The following is a 12753-nucleotide window of genomic DNA, read 5'->3' as shown; positions in this document are numbered from 1 at the left end:
CAATTTAAAAACCGGTCATCAGAAAACATTAAAAACAAAATTCTCATCAGGCCGCATGATGCAGTCTCTGTCTCTCTGGCCCCTCTATCTGTGAGCCACAATGAAGGGCCGTTGCTCAAAAATGTCGCCTCTTCTATATTATTGTGATATATTTGTTCAGGCCACAGTGTTGTTATTGACAAATGTGTTAAGTTTGTTGTTGTTTGTGTGTTATGCGCCACCACTGCCTATGCAGCAGCAGCAGGCAGCATCATAACCAGATAAGAGTGTCTACCCGAGCCAGCGTTGTAGTGTGCGTACCACTTCTCCTGGTGCCTTCACAGATGCGTCGATGCAATTTATTTGAAGGAAATAAAAATGTGGATGGCCGCTTTAGAGTTCAAAATTTTTCTCGCAGTTGTGCTCACAGTTATTCGGCTCAACAAACGCAGGTGGAGCGAAACGTCGGATGTCGTGCCGAACATTACGCGGTTAAAAAACGCGCCGGAGAGCTCACAAAGATGCACCGCAAAGTGTATTTGCGTATTTGATATCCAATCGTGTACACCAACACAGGACATCGTGTAACAACCGGTTGACAACTTCATACTGAAGTCAATATATATTTGGTTTTCTAAAACTTAAGATGTCGCTTTCTGACATAATCGTGAATGAGGATATGAGGGCACATGTCGAATTGCAGTATCCAACGGATGAAATGTCGTAAGTATTGTATGTTGTATCCAACAGATGAAATGCCGTATGTATATACGTTAAACTTCTTTAGCACCGCACGTAGCCAACCGTGCTAATCGGAGGTGCGGAAAAAGCACAACAAACTAAACGCAAAATGCAGTTCTAAAAAAAAGAGTTTTCAATCTAGATAATTTAAAAGTGCATCGCTCCCAGTGGCTTGCTAATATCGGAAGGATATTAGTCAGTGGCCCATCAGCGTCACGATGGGTAACCTCAGCGATGCCGCTGCAATAAACCGACCACAGCGGCCGCGTTTTCCGGTATGGTGGAAATCGGGGGATACGCAATCTCATCAAAGCCGTGCCATTCATTCTCTGGCCGACGTCAGCCACGGGCGAGCAACGCCACGAGCCGGAGCGATTTAGCGACGACGCCACGAACCGACAGTCAAAAATAAATTACGAGCGTAATTCGCAACGGGATACTGTGCCGTGTTGACGTTCTCCGTTTTCAATACCGCGCTGCCAATTTCATTTATTTTTAATATATATCCTTGTTTCTCGTCTACATGCAGCCTCCTTGAATTTATATCAAGAGTTAAACGGAGGCGCGTCTCCACTCTAGAACAAGCGGAGTGGTCGTGCCTGCCTCTACCGGCCACGCCGAACCGGTGGTGGATATTCCACTTCGACGCGGTGGGAGGCAGTTTATTTTTAGGTTAGATGACGTAAATATGAATGTGTCGTTAAACAGGCCACCACCCGACACAGCCAACTAGTGAGGTTTGTCACGACGGCTCCCGATCCCTCGCCCGGCGCGACGGATCTCAGAAATGTCTCGGCTCGTCGCCATGAATGACAATTACAGATATTTAAGAATGCGCAATTGAAAAAACGTATAACAATATATACGATTGAGACGTAAAGAAATCATCATCGTTTAAACGACCTTCACGTCTTATCAATGGCTGTCACTACTGCTGAGACGCGGTGTCACCGTCGAACCGGGCCACGGTCTGAATCACCGGTGGAAGCTACCGGTCTCTGAGAGGTGAAAGAAAGTCGCCGTGTAAGTGCAGTTACGCGAGCGGCGTCGATCTACGGCGCGGTACTAAAAGGTGAAACAGCTTCCCCTGCAGACGACGGACATTCGGGTTGAATGAGACCGCACGTATCGACAGGGTAGAAGTTCCTTTATCTTCTCGGCACATTTTTGCGTGTTGTTGGCAAAAGAAAACCACCCCCATCGCGACAACAAAATGGATATTAGACTCGGGCCCTACGGACGCGCTCGCTCGCTCGCTCGGGTGGATAACGGGCGCGTGTTGACGTGCGCGGTGCCCATCATCATCATCACCACCACGCAGTGCGGCTCGGGGAAATACACGGGGAGGCAGAACGGCGGCACACGCAAGGGTTGTCCCTCCAGCGAGTAGACGCACGATTCCTCGCGTCCGTTGGCTGTTCGGAGACACACCCCCACCACCATCATCCCCACCACCAACACCACCACTACCACCACCCCCACAATCATTACCCCCTCCACCATCACCCCCACCATCACCACCCCCACCACCACCACCCCCACCACAATCATTATCCCCACCACCACCACCCCCACCACCATCACTACCACCACCCCCACCAACACCACCACCATCACCCCCACCACCACCATCACCACCCCCACCACCACCACCCCCACCACGACCACCACAATCACCCCCACGTCCTCCACCTCCCCCATAAGCGATGCCCATCTGGCTCGGAGCCCCGTTGCCATGGCGATGGCCCTTGGTTACCCCCCCCCCCACACATCCAGCCCCCCTCCCCCTCTCAGTTTGTCCATCCTCTGCCTCCCCCACTCACACGCGACCCCCTCCACAGCCCCCCCCCCCTCATCCAGCCATCCCAGGCCCCGTCCCCAACGTCTCCACCCTCACGCCTCTCTCCTCCTCCCCCTCCTCCTCCTGCTGCTGCTGCTGCTCCCCGCAAGAGATCAAAGCCCGGAGCGTTTGTCCTGCCGAACGGAGGCGTGGGACGGCGATGCTCGTTCGCCCCGAGCCAGCGGTGGAAATTCCACGTTGCCGTGGCGAGTCTCTCTCGACGGCACGAGCACGATTGACGTCGCCGCGCGGAGCGGAACTGTGGTTGTGTTGGCCCCGGAGGGATCACCGCGACGATTGTCCCCCCACCCCCCACCCCCCAACTGGGATTTGATACCCGTGACCATGCGACTGCGAGCAGAGTTGAGTATCTATGCAAATGTGGCCACTCCTATCGGTGGAGGAGAGGACCCAGCCGCCTAGCCCCCCCAGCCCTCCCAATGCCTAGCCTCCCCAGCCCCCCAGCTGCCCCAGCCATCCAGGGTTCCCAAAGACAAAGATCCCTTGTGTGGCCTTAACAGATTGTTGGGGAAAGTGCTGTTAGCGAGCACCTATGAAGGCCGGAACGGTACACGAGGGGGTTGGGTGGCCAGCACCACGCCCTACCGCCTTTGTCTCCCCAGTGGCGATGTTTACACACCGCACCAGGTACTCATTTAACACATACACACACACATACACAACAACAACCGCCATTCGCCACTAAGTGGCGGTGACGTCACCACGACGCTTGTGCCAGGCCATGAGCACCTTGAGGCCACGTGAAGTGTCGAACGCCCGCTGGCAGGAGGTCACGGGGCAGACCCAGGTGCCACAGGTCGACTGGCTGATGCACCACCTGTGCCCCCTACTGTGCCAACTTACTGTGCTTTAGCCACCCGGCGCTCCGATCGTTGTTGTGAGCGTCGCTCCTCCTCCCTCCGTTGTTGTTGGAGGGACTGCCTTCAACTGCCCAGTAGCGTCCTTCACGAGCCTCCTCCACTGAGTTCGATCTTGACACCGCTGGCACCAGTTATCAGCAAGTCCACTCAGCTTCACGTCCTTCTGTACCACATCACTCCATCTCTTCTCTAGCCCGTGCCGCGCCCGTTTAGCCCCCTCTATCCGGCCGAACAAAAGCTGTTTCGGCATGCGGTGGCTGGGCATGCGGGCTACATGACCCAGCCAGCGCAGCCTTGCCTGCCGGAGGAGCTCACCAATGGGACTTTGCCCAGATCTTTCAAGAATTTGTGAGCTCCTCACACAATCCAGCCTGGTTAAACCCAGGGTGGATCGTAGGCAGGCCAGCCTAAATGTTTCTAACCGGCGAAGATGCTTCATTAGGGGTGTCCACGTTTCGCAAGCGTAGAGAAGAGAGGGAATTACCGTGGCCGAGAAGACCTGAAGCTTCGTGCGGAGCGACAGACCAGGTCGCTTCCACACAGCATTACGCAACCGATGAAAAGATATTGCCGCTCGACTGATTCGGAGTAAGACCTCTGCTGTTAAACCGGAGCCGGTCATGAGCACAATGCCCAGATATGGGAAACTCTCCACTCTCTCCACAACTGCCCCATCACCGATTGGGAGTTGTGGGGGTGGAGTGTCCGATGGTACAAAATACCCAGGCAGGTGCTTAGTTTTGGTGGCCTGATGGGAAGGCCCCACCTCTTCGTGGCACACTCCAGTTGCAGCAGCAGCGTCTCCAACTCCTCCTCTGAGTGAGCAGCTATTACCAGATCATCGGTATACATAACGTGGTTGAGCAATAGGGAGCCATCCCTTGACCGCACCCGGGCATCGATCAGCCTCCCATTATATCTGTACCAAATGGAAATTCCCCCGGTACAACTATTGAAGGCTTCACGAACTACGTGGTCAAAATAGATGTTAAATAATGTGGGAGCCAGAGGACATACCTGTCGCACCCCAAGGTGAACAGGGAATGGCTCTGACTCCCGGCCACGTAGTTTTACCCGAGCCCGCTCACCATCATGAAGGTCCTTAATGATCGTGAGCAGAGAGTCAGGGACTCCGAAAGCACGAAGAACAACCCAGAGCCCAGGCCTACTGATGGTATCATAGGCCTTGACACATACACACACACATACACAAATACACACACACATACACACACGCGCAGATTCTATTCCCCAGACATCTCGGGACGACTTACAGCCGTCTCTCCTCCCCACTCCCCTCCACCCGCGTCGCCGCGGCAACCAGCGGTGACATCACAGGTGACCACGGCAACGGAATAAATAGCAAGGGGGTGATGGAGGGAGGGAGCAGCTCACGCTCCTCACCGCCGCGGGTTTCCCAACCACGACAGCCCCCCCCCACAGCCCCCCCCCCCGCCCCCACAGCCCCCCCACAGCCCCCCCCCCCCACAGCCCCCCCCCACAGCACTCGCACCATCCCGCAGATGCCGCTGGTTAAGGGAGCGGGCGGGAGGGAGACGCCGCGCGTGTCACCATGAAGCAGGGGCGGTGGTGGTGGTGCGGTGATGACAGTGGCGGTGGTGGTGGTGGCGGCGGTGGTGGGGGTGATGGTGGTGGTGGTGGTGGTGGCGGCGGTGGTGGGGGTGATGGTGGTGGGGGTGGTGGTGGTGGTGGGGGTGGTGGTGGTGGTGGTGGCGGTGGTGCGGTGATGACAGTGGCGGTGATGATGATGGTGGTGGTGGTGCGGTGATGACAGTGGTGGTGGTGGGGGTGGCGGTGGTGACAGTGACGGTGGCGGTGGCTGCGGAGCTTCAGCCGATTTCCTTCAATCTGCCGGGCAGTGAGATCCCCTGATCATCACGCCCTGAGCAATTTGCAGACGATTAAAGTGACGACGAATCTCAACGTTGTCGAGCGTGCGTCACAAGATGAGCGTGCGGCGGTGTCGTGGTTGCCCTCCTGCCGCTCGGCGCTACGATTCCGACCGCCTGGGTTCCATTCCCGGTCGCGAACAACGTCAGTGGTCCCGAACCTGCCCTGAGTCTCTCCCCTATGCCAACTCGGCCTTAAATGATTACCCGGCGAGGCGACTGCATCCTTCTCGCGTCCCGTGGCGGCCTCGATAGGTGCTCGTGGACGGCACGTGCACCAAATGAACACGTCGACGAATTTGAGCGTTGGCAACGATCGCGCGTCACCGGGGCTTCATTTCTGTCACCGAATATTGTCCGCCGCTGGTAACGGCAGCCACGACAGGAGGTATACTGGATGCGGTGTGCTGGGACCCCTGACCCGGAGAGACCTGGATGAAACAAAGGCCTGCCTCAAGCACGGAGGGCTGGAGCAGTGACGCATTATTGTAATTACATTACTCAAAGCAGCCACCAGCAATCCAAAATTATCACCCCGCACTTTCAGTGCATAACCAAATTACTGTTACTTAGCATGTGCTGGCTGATTACTTTTCATGATTTGGTCTCAGAAACAGGGGGGGGGGAGCTAAATGATTCCAGAAGCAATTAAAATGTAGATATGATGGCTTTGGCAGCTGGGGTCAATGCAGGCAGGGGCTGCAGACATTGGTTAGAGGCCATGGCACAGCCAAGAGCAATTGTCCTGTGCTGCTATTGCTGGGGTCAAATCAAACTGATGACAGGATATTTTTTGGAAGAAGGAAGGAAGGAGGAGGGAGGAGTGAGAATAAGATGTTAAAAGTACCCGTAATCGTGTTGCCGCGACTTATAAAGCGATGCATTCCCACAGGGGGTCCCCTGAAAAGATTTTGGGAATGGGGCAGCAGAGTCCGCGGCACGGGGTACCGTGCAGGAGAAGTTTGAATGTGCGCGCTGAACGCCAGGGCCACGTTGCGGCAATGAATCAACGTGGAACGCATAGGCCTTACTGACACAGACAACACTGATACACAACATGGAACACGTAGGTCTTACTGACACAGACAACACTGATACACAACGTGGAACACGTAGGTCTTACTGACACAGACAACACTGACACACAACATGGAACACGTAGGCCTTACTGACACAGACAACACTGATACACAACGTGGAACACGTAGGTCTTACTGACACAGACAACACTGATACACAACGTGGAACACGTAGGCCTTACTGACACAGACAACACTGACACACAACATGGAACGCGTAGGCCCTACTGACACAGACAACACTGATACACAACATGGAACACGTAGGCCTTACTGTCACAGACGACACTGACACACAACATGGAACGCGTAGGTCTTACAGACACAGACGACACTGACACACAACATGGAACGCGTAGGCCTTACTGACACAGACGACACTGACACACAACATGGAACGCGTAGGCCTTACTGACACAGACGACACTGATACACAACATGGAACGCGTAGGCCTTACTGACACAGATGACACTGATACACAACATGGAACACGTAGGCCTTACACCATATTGGCTTGGAGCACGGACATGTGATCTTTCTGTATTGTGCTCTGAGTAACCTTGAAGGGGGGGGGGGGGGGCGCAGGGGCTGTGTGGGGGGCAGGGTGGTGGGAGAAAGTGTTTTTTATTGGGGGGCGGGGGGGGCATACCAAGTATGATGTTGAGAACCACTGTGTTCCCGTCTACGACTGCCGTATTCAGCAGGTTCCATCCCAGTGGGGGGACCGCATCGCCGGTACCGAGCCAGCAACAAGCTAACGGTGGCTGTCGTCCTGTCGGCAACAATCGGCAATTGGATGGATTACGTTAAGAAATTGTGACCCCCCCCCCGCCCCCTGGAACGCGGCCGATAAGATTCTGACGACGATATTGAGGACAAGTCGCCGAGAATCGTCGGGCACGCTCAGGCAACGTACAAACTGCGACAGCGCAAACCGGGCAACGCGCAACGGACGAGACGGACAATTGCACTACACTCGGTCCGCCTGTCTCTCGGGGGCAGTGAGGCTCGCAGCCTTCTTGCTCGGACGACAGAGGCTGTGCTAAAGGGGGAAACTGTCCCCCACCGTAGGGATGTGAAATTTACACAATTTACACGACTTACACAATTTACACAACTTGCACGATTTACACGATTCACACGATTTACACAACCTACCCGGGGGCTGCCAAATTGTCTCCCCCGAGTTCACTTTGACTTCAGACAAAAACACAAAGATCCCCCATATCGTGTCTAAACGACTTAAGGGATGAGTGCTGTTAGCGAGCACCTATTAAGGCCAGAACGGAATAAGAGGGGGGGGGGGGTGGCCATCACCACGTCCGGACCATATTTGTCTCCCAAGTGCCGATGTTTACACACCCCACAGGGTACTCATTTAAGGCCGAGTCGACCTACAGGGCGGCCAAAGACCGGTTCGGATAATCGTCACCGATTGTTGGCAGTTCGCAGCGCAAGTGCGCCAACCAGCACGCCAACCACCGCTCCCCCCCAAAAGACGTCAACACCGACGCACGCACGAACTGACGCGTGCTCGCTCACAAGCTGAAGAAGCTCACGGTTAATATCATCGCAAGACCTCGCTCGCCGTACGCGATTCGCCGAGCGTCCATGATCACGGTGTCGAGCCTTTCCCCCCTCTTCCTCCGCAACGTTTCGGAGCCCCACGTGCCCGGCTCGTAACTCGAGTCCTTACAAACGAACGCGTGTAATCGGCGAGGATATTTTTCGGGGGGAAATGTATGCCAACACCAATCGCTTAAAAGCGATAAATGGTTTTAGAGCTGTACGCCATGTTAATAATAATAATAATAGATTCCATCAGGAACGGTGTGACGCGTCATTTATATGGTGTGAAATGACATACCGCCGCATCTGACAAGCTATTAGATCTACGGAGTGGATTGTACGTGTAATTCCCCTAGTTTAACACGTAGGCTTTCGCGACCAATATTATTCATAATAAAGGTTTTTGGGTTCTAACCCAAAATTTGTCGTAACCCTCCACCACCAGACACAGCCAGTATTGTTTGTCACGTAAACAACGCGCCGATTAGTTACTACTTCAGCGCACCGGTGTGCTGGAGAGTAAATCCACAACATTAACAATTGGAGTAGTCCGACGTTTCGCCGGTAATTACAGCCAACATCATCGGGCGATATTCAAAAATAGTTCTGGCAAAATCGCCAACACACCGGTGGGCTGAAGTAGTAACTTGTTTACGTGACAAACCTTATTGGCTGTGTCGGGTGGTGGAGGGTTTCACGACACATATGTAATGAGCGACTTCCGCGACACGTCGTGTAAAGGGTACTTCTTCTTCTTTATTACTCACACTGGGCACAACACAGGCCAACACTTATTCTTCCTCACGCTGAGTACAACACGAGGTATTAACGTCTCTACTGGCTACACGCACAGCCGATCACTCGGCGTGGTCCCACCACCCTCACTCGGCCACGCCGCTGGCTGGCGGCGTGACGATGACAAAGATGGAAGCCACGCAGGAGATCTTCCACGTGGCCGGACGACGGAGAGAGATGTCGTCGAGCAGCGACGCAGCCGGCACCCAAGACCCCGCACACGAGCCCCGAGCCCCGGGTCCGCTCCCCCTTATATCCCCCCAGGCGTGGCTAGGCCCCGCCTCCGGCCACGCCCTCTCATGGAACCTTCGAGCAGGTTCTTGGAGCATCTCGGCTAGCCCCACCTTATACCTTTGCCCCAGATACACCTCCTTCTCCGATTAGTTGTTACTTAACCGTGCCCGTACCCGTGATTCCCCTTCCAGGCCAGCAGGTGTCACCCTGTCATTACACATTTATACTTACGCGTGCGAAACAGCCCGCTTTGCAGGCGTGGTGCGGAGGATGCGACGAAGGGCGCCTCGGCCTTGACAGGACGCCGAGGGGGGCCCTCATGAATGTGCGCGGGGTCAACATTCACCACGAGGCCACACACGAAATGTCAACACGATCGCCGTCCTCGCTTTGTCGCGGCGGGGCCGGCCGAGATTGTGTGCCGGATTCCCGGGGTCGTGGCGGTCAGAGCCCTCATTACGGCTGGTCTCCCCCGGGGGGGGGAAGGAGGGGGGGGGGGGACAGCACCGCCGTGCCACTCCGTATTCGCAAGGTCATGGCGCCGCTGTGGCCGCTGCTCCAATCCACCTGCCTTGAGTTCAAGCCGAACGTCCCATGTGAATTATCACCACGGGCTCCTGGACCTGTGGTGATAATTCCACGTTCCTATGGTGGTGGGTTTGAGCTTTCGTGAGATCACCACGGCGCCGTGGTGGCAAGATGTTAACTACCTCGCCTGGTATGCAAGAGTACGTGGGTTTGGTCCCAACCCTGATGCCTGTTGTGTGTTTGGAGTTTGTGTGTCTCTCTCCGTGGTCACGTAGAATTTTCTCCGGGTCCTCCGGTTTTTCCCTCCACATTTAGATTCAACGTGCGCTTCGAATATTTGGCTGCTATCAATTTCCACGTGATGATAAGCCACTTTGTTGATTCCTCATTTGTGAGCAGGTCACTTCTGAAAAAAGAGCTATAAAGCTCAGTGGGGCCTTGCCTGGTAAAATAAAAAGTTTAGTTTTCGTGAGATCACCACGGTTGCAATTCTGCTGCCTGGGTGTTTGGGGGGTTGCGCTGCGTTGATTCCTGACGTATTTTCGAGTTTTATCCCCGCGTCAATTTCCCGATGATGTCCGACGTTTTGCACTACGTGCTGGGAGATTCATTCATTATCCAGTGCCTGAAGAAGATCCCAGCACACGGAGCGAAAGATCGGCCATCGTGGCGAACAACGCTCTACACAGCCCGAAAACGCCTCAGAGAGCAATGACCACGGGTGACTTTTCGTCAGAGCGGTAATCATCCCATCGAACGTGGATGGATGGGTTGTTGCCCCAGTTGCGATTAGAACATTCTTACTGGAGGTCGAGTGCTCCAACCCAATCGATCCCCCCCCCCTCTCTCCATACCGCCTTGACGCGCAAACTCTAGCAAATCTGCGCACTCCCATTGGCATTTGATGTTCGAAGCGAAATGCGAAAAGAGTGGTGCCCAATCCCTCTTGGTCGCCGCCCCCCCCCCCCCCCCATGAGACGTGGATGAAACAAATCGCTCGAGACGCCAGCAGCAAGAGCGGTCCACGCGAACACTCTCGCAAGAGGTCGCACGTTTGGCGCTACGGCTCCCACGCTGGCTATGCGCGATGAACGATTGAATCTCCGCAACGAGATATCCCGCCGCAAGGCCTCTTCCCATGATCCTCTGTGCGCGTGGCTTTTAGCTCCTGCGCAGTTTCGGCGGTTATATTCTTTTGGTTGGGAGACTTTGATCCGCGTTCGTTACATGTGCGTCGCCATGACGGACAGCGGCGAATTTAAATAAAAAATAAGGAAAATCTCCGCTTCACTTGTTTATCGTTTACTCCGTTGTCGGGAGACTCCCGACAACTTAATCATCATGGCTTTTGTTTTACTGTGCCATGAATATTGAATGTGGATTCCTTTTTCTGGATAACACTGAGGCATTGGGAGGCTTTCCGTTCGTCTCCGTTGCCGTTTCGATGATTTACCGCGAGCAATGTTGAACTCCCCCTGGTTTACGCCGTCAGCCGCGACGGCATTTTCAGCTCCCACCGTCGCTTTCTCCGAACCCACGCACGGCACGCTGAACAATCGCGTACGTTGTCAAAGCGCTTCTCGTTCGCTTCAAATCAACGCTTCGTCGGTGCTGAGCCTTCATTTAATTCAATTGACGGTATCCTCCGGACCAGCATACGCACCCTTGACCCTGGTATTTTAAAGTAAAAGTTGGATACGTACGGTGCGAAAGAAGTTCAACGAACATCCATCCATACACAGTCTTCTGGAACGCGGACTCACTCGTGCATCACCAACTTGCTCCACTCGCACACCGACTCACATCGCGACTGCACTGAACTTCACGCGTGTCCCATCGTTTTCAGCCTTCTGTCAATCTACTGCTGGATGAAGGCCTTCCCCGTGATTTGTTCGCAAACGGGTTTTTTTTTTACCCACGCTTCACTACTCTGATCAGCAGGAGAGTGGGGGTGCAGTGGTTAGCATGCTACACTTTGCACTCAGTGACGTGAGTTCGGATACCAGCCTGCTCTGACCAGCGTGGTGAAGTATGGTAATTAAAAAAATGAACAGAGGACCCGGAGAAAAATCGACACGACCAAGGGGTGAGAGAGACATGCAAACTCCAAATACTATAACAGGCATCGTTAAAGTCGGGATCGAACACATGGCCTCCTGTATACCAGGCGAGGAAGACAATATCCAGCCACTATAGAGACAGAGTGGGTCATACGAGTTGGAAGCTTTGCAGGAACCGGCTCTGATGGCTCAAAGACCCTCCACGCTGCGCCCTGGGGGGGGGGGGGGCACACAGCTGAGCTTGTCACGGGGAGACTGTCAGTCAAGTCGGTCTCGGTTTTCTGCCTCAAGGAGCCAGATCCTTGCTTGTTCCCAGAGCTCTGGAGATACCGCGTGGAAACCCCACGCGTGTCTCCAGAATGGACCTCACGTGAGTCTGACTTTTTGGAAATTGAACCTTATGGCGAGACCCCAGGGTCAAAATCGTAATTAATTTATTTTTGGCGACTCCGTCCCACCGCGCACATAAACGCCGCGACCCACCTGGCGCGGATCATTCTGTTGTCGTGTCCAAGCGCAGCGATGACGAATGCGCACAAGAGCTGAACAAGCGAACGCACTCCATACTCGGGTATGGGCAGGACTACAAGTCTTATCCAAAGCTGCTCAAACTGCCTACACGACTTAAGTCCTTTATTTGTCATCACGGTTTGCATAATACGGTGAAACTGCTCTCTTATCTACATTATTTGTGACCTACCAATGTCTGCAGCCAGGATCAATCGATGACAATCCTATTACCTGCAGATATTTAACAGATGAGATGCGTTGCACCGTCAATTCCTCCTGTTTGATAATACTTCTCTTGTCCGTATACATCTGTGCACTTACGAAGGCATAATTTAACAAGACGACACTTGCCACCATCCTTCAAACCCATTGGTGAAAAAGAGCAGAGTTTTTGTTTACATTATAATATAATGTTTATGCGACAGCCGGGGGCTTATGGGACCCCGCGGTCCCGCCATGAGATTCAATTGTTGAATGTCTCGCACGGATCTGCAGAGGACGACAAACGCGGCGGTGGCGTTGCACGCACGGGACCGCTTCGGAACGGCGGCAATCCGAGGGAGAGCGGAAGGCGCGTGCCGGATCAACGCGGAGGGGGTCGGAGGCTGAAGGAGCCGGGACGCCGG

The 12753-nt window shown here is 54.2% G+C and overlaps 1 protein-coding gene across 1 annotated transcript in view; it reads right to left on the bottom strand.

Moving 5' to 3' along the window:
- The window catches only part of LOC144942697 (putative oxidoreductase YteT), a 244460-nt gene that overhangs the window by 14570 nt on the left and 217137 nt on the right, over positions 1 to 12753 (bottom strand). The window lies entirely within an intron of this gene.

Source organism: Lampetra fluviatilis, chromosome 28 (assembly GCF_964198595.1).
Source record: "Lampetra fluviatilis chromosome 28, kcLamFluv1.1, whole genome shotgun sequence".
Lineage (NCBI taxonomy): Eukaryota > Metazoa > Chordata > Hyperoartia > Petromyzontiformes > Petromyzontidae > Lampetra > Lampetra fluviatilis.
This window is presented reverse-complemented; position numbering and strand designations above follow the sequence as displayed.